Genomic DNA, 5081 nt, shown 5'->3' on the forward strand with positions numbered 1-5081 from the left:
GAAAATATGGAGTTGCCAGGAGGAGAGAAAGAAGAAATAGTGTGGGGAGGGGGGATAGAGGGGAAAGTGAGGTATCACCCCACAAGTCCTAGAGGGTTTCCTACCATGTAAGTGGGATTGGCCCAGTGGCTAGCACCACACAACTGGGTCACAGTTTTCCTAGGTAGAGGCTGCTGGGAGGGGGGAGCTTAAGATAGAGAGGCAGGTTAGGTTGGTTTTGGGTGGGAAAGAGAGAAAGATGCAGGTGGGGGGAGGCTATGGGGGCTTTCATGAAAGGGAAAGCAGAAATAGTGAGGGAGGGGAAAATGAGATGCCTCCCAAAAGTCCTTGCAGGTTCCCCACTTGTACTCATACAATGCCCAGTCTTGAAAGTAACACATAATCAAGGTCAGCCACTGCCTGCACTGGGAACCTTAGTTTTTCAAAACTAAGCATTAGACACAAGTTTTCCCTTCAGTAAAAAGCCACAAAGGAGAAAAGAATTGCACCCTTATTGTCAGTGGATGTTGTAGTTTTTAAACATAACTACAGAACAGATTTGGATTGCTTTTAAAAATTCTCAGAAAAAAATCGTTGATACAAAAGGTTGTCAAGAACAACAGTCAAATGGAGTCTCCTGTGCTTTCAATTACCAAGCAAGGGGACAGAATGGTAGACTAGATGGAGCTTGGACTTATCTTGCAAGGCAGTTATACAGACGTGCAGTGCACCAACCAGTATATGGCTGGTGCTGTACTGTATAAGGCACTGCCCAGCTCAGAGAAGGGCAATGTGGAAGAGGGAAGATTAGCTACTATTCGCACAAAGTTTACTGTCTTGCATTGATATAACACTGCTTTTCAAAACCACAAATTTTAAAGTATACCATTTAATCCAGAACACAACCTTGCATGGTAAAACAGGTCACACCTAGTCCAGTAGCCAATCATAGCACAAAGCCAGGCAAATGTATGTTCCAGGAGTTCACTAGAAGTTCACTGGATTGTGCCTGTCTAATGTCATTTTACAGAGTACAGTAGGCAAGCTAAAATAGGCACAATTCACTCCAACAATTCTTTAAATTTCAAGCAGTTATATTTGCCATCCGGTTATATAACTTTACAGAACAACTATCTTGTGGTGGCCAAACTTACAGTTCTTTTTATGGCGCTCTGACACCAGCATACTTCACCCCTTCCAATATTTTAAAATAGGGTTGAATTATTTTACATTGCAGAGATGAGGAAATTATTTGAAAGTATGAGCTACCAAGAAAGCTTTGAGTACGTCTGAGAGCATTTATGGATAAAAAACTAATAAAGCTTCTGTGTGACATGTGGTTATATAAACATTTACATAAATAAAATTTACTTTGTCTGTCAACAAATGGTCTAAGACCAAATGTAACCATAGAATTGAAATAAGGAATTTTCCATAACTAAGTAATGCAAACAGTGTACTGCTCTTTGAAATAAGACTGTAACTGAAGCCAAAACATACAGCTCGAATGGTGAGTCATGTAATCAAACACCTTGGCCCTTCTCCAACAAAATAAAATTTGAGCTTTCAAGTAAGTCACTAAGAGTGGAATATGTCCATTTAAGAAATTCACACAGAAGAAGCTTTTGATAAATGGAATACAAATACATTGGACTGTTTACAGAAAAGAGATACAAGCATACTTAGGCATTTTAAAAATTCATGGTAGTTCTAATTACATTGCAACATGCCAAGAACCCCAAATATGATCACTTTCTATTGACTGATATTTATTTCTGTATAATCCAATGTTATTGTATTACACAAACTCTGAAATGCATTTTGTTCATTAGTTATTGCTAAGGTTTAGTGGAAAACTATATTTGGTTGGTTTCATACCACTAGAAACTCAAGTTTCAACTGTCTTTGCCACTGAGAAAATATGCTTTTTATGTACAAAGAAGTCTGCCAACCCTTATTATTTCAGTTACTTCATGACACAAGTAGTCTATCTTTCCTGTATGTTTTTTTACATCAAGGCAAACCCTAAAAGCCATTCATATTACAGAAAATGACTTCAGTGTTACTTGTTATCTTAGATGTTACACTAAACATTTCTTCAGGGTTGATAATCTGTCACTTTTCAACATGATTATGCTAACCTACTATTGTTCTGAAATAACAGAGAGAAAAATAGAGTTAAACTCCAAATCTACATTAGCTCTACACTTAAGAGGATGGTTCTCCTTAGCCAACTTTTTAAAAAACTGGAGAAATAAACATGTTATCTGCAACATTTTAATTAATGAGTTGGATGAACAGGTGGATGGAATTGTCATGAAACTTGCATATGACACTAAACTGGAAGGCATATTTTCACACAGATACAATTGACAGAACTGGAAAGGATATCTAGCACCTTGAAAGAAAGAAATAGAATTCACAGAAATTGGAACTTTTGTTTAGGTCCTCTGAAGACAAAAAAATTGAAAATGACCTTGATAGGTGAGACAGCTGGGCTGAAACTAACATAATAAAATTCATCTAATAAATGCTAAGTTGTGCATGTAGGCAAAAAGAATTATGTGCACAAGTACAGGATGGGAATCCACGGCTTGACAGAAACACATGAGAAAACAATTTTAGAATTACAGTGAATCACAGAACATGACTCAGCAGTGTGGGCAGCTGCAATGAGACTAATGTGATTTTAGGCTACAAAAATATAAGCACAGTATCCAGATCACAGGCAGTAATATTTCCACTCTGGCCTGTGGTGTCCAGTTTTGTGTGCTGCAATTTAAAAAAAGGTGTAGACATATCAGAAAGGATTTGTTTATCTGAGGAGGCCAACAAAAATGAACTGGTATTTCCCAAAAGAAAAGGTTGAATGGAATGAGTATGTTTAACCTGGAGAAGCGAAGATTGTGAGGGACATGTCACATTTTTCAAATGTAATGGGCTGTTATGTGGAAGAAATCAGAGATTTGTTTTCTGCTGCTCCAGAGGGCAAAACTAGCTCTAATGGGCTTAAGTTACAGAAGGGTAGATTCCATTTAACATCAAGAGAAACTTCCTGGTCAGGGATCACTGAGAAACCCAGAAACCTCACTTGCTGCATTCTCTTTAACGTGTGATAATTGGAGGCATTCTGCCTCTGAACAATGGAATTTCATTGTACTATCATGGCTAATAGCCATCATTAGAGGTATCCCCCAGAAATCTATCCAGAGCCCCTGTTTTAAATTTATCTAAGCCAGTGGCCCTCGAAACATTTCATGGCAATGAGTTCCAAAAAGTCAACTACTACTATGTAAAGTAGTTTTTGTCTGTCTTGAGTCTATTTGCCTGTCTTGAGTATTTCCAATCAGTCTCATAGGGTAGTCCCAAGTTCAAAAATGATCAAAGTAGGAGAAAAGTTTCTTCTATCCACTTTCTCTACACATGCATAACTGAGTACATGTCTATGAAATGCCTGCTTGAATTATAAGAAATTTTATATGGAAGTCAATTTCATTTTAAACACCAAAGTGTTTCATATTGATATAACTCACTTATCATAAATACTGGGAAGTAATGGAAGATGTTCACTAGGTCTTCGGATGATCAACAACACTAAATTTACCTTAGAATTTAACTGGCTTTACTGAAGCTATCAAACATTCAGTCTCTGTGTGCAAGTTGGGTTTCTGCATTTGTTACGAGGGCTGGATCTTACATAAATGTCACTTTGTCGGGCCAGGCCATGTGGGCCAGAAATGTAATGCCAGATACAGTCACATTACCTGTGCTGGTCGTAGACCATATAATAAACTATATCTGTCTATCTATCTAATGCCAGGTACCGGAGATATAAAGTTTATAAAGGACAACAGCTGGTAAGCTCCAAGTTGGTGTATCCTCACTGCAAGGCCCCATGGGCTGGGAGGGGGCTGCAAAGGAAAACGCATATGGGCAGACTGGAAAGTCAGTGGTACAGCACTGGGCAGACACTCCCACACTGTTTGACTGCTGCAGACGAGGTACTTCTGCCATGCTGAAGCCACAATTGGAGTGGCTCCACTCACTCCCCCCCCGAAGTCTCCAGTTCCCTCCCTTGCACTAGTTGCTCAAAGGCCGCATAAGAGCCTAGTATAAGAGCTTCTGGCCCCTGGGCTTTATGTTTGACACCCCTGAATTGTAAACAACTGCCATTGATGGGCCTTTATGACCCATCTTAGACTGTTTGTGGGTGGCTTGGTTTTGCGGCTTTTGTCATCTACAAAGGCGTCAACCAGTATACTGCTAGTGATGCCATATCATAAAATGCTTTTGAAAGTTCCCTGAGTTTCAAAAGTGGTTTGCCACATAACAGGGAGATCTGCTATTCTACAAACATAAGCCACCAGTTCCCTTGATCATGCAAAACTAATTATTGGGTCTGAGTATATTTTCAACAATCTGATGAAGAAAAAGTATCATGATTGAAGAACGAAATGCTCAACATTCGGTGCAGTGGGAAGCCTTGATTTCTTCCATGTTGGCTAAAATGACACAATGTCGTCTTCATCTCTCTTTTGGCAATCATTGGGGAAGACAAGGATATATTCAGTATAATAAACAGATCCATTCTGCAGGGTAGGGATGCCTGATAACTCACAGTGCACCCTGGTGGGCATTCCCTGCCTGTCTAAGACCCACAGCAGTGCAGTTTTCTTTTAATTTTTAGAAAAGATAGCTTTGAAACACAATATATAGATTTCTTATTTGCATGTTTTTCCTTTGCTACTGCTAATTCCTTAAAGAAGTTATCTTTCCTGAAAAAATAAGTCTGATAACTTATAAAACAGCATCAACTGTTATGAAGTTTTTCTTAGATAAAGAATACTTTGTCTATTTAAGACTACATTTTGTACTGGGTTCTTTTCATGAGGTGTATACTTGTATATCAGAAATGGACGAATGAACTACATGGGCTCATATCGGCTTTCTGCCATTCATTATTAGGCTTCAAATTTAACCACAACCTTTGCTCAGACGTCTAGAGTTAAGCTAGAAATTTTGGCTGTGATACAAGCAGTGATGAAAAACACATGAGTAGTAACAAGTTTCTTAACATTATTCGTCAGTACTAAGATGGACTA

General features: G+C 38.6%; 1 protein-coding gene across 1 annotated transcript in view; it reads right to left on the reverse strand.

The window, feature by feature from the left end:
- Nucleotides 1-5081, reverse strand: part of CENPP (centromere protein P) — a 236413-nt gene that overhangs the window by 106665 nt on the left and 124667 nt on the right. The window lies entirely within an intron of this gene.

Source organism: Gekko japonicus, unplaced genomic scaffold (genome assembly GCF_001447785.1).
Source record: "Gekko japonicus isolate JY-2015 unplaced genomic scaffold, Gekko_japonicus_V1.1 scaffold354, whole genome shotgun sequence".
NCBI classification, from domain to species: domain Eukaryota; kingdom Metazoa; phylum Chordata; class Lepidosauria; order Squamata; family Gekkonidae; genus Gekko; species Gekko japonicus.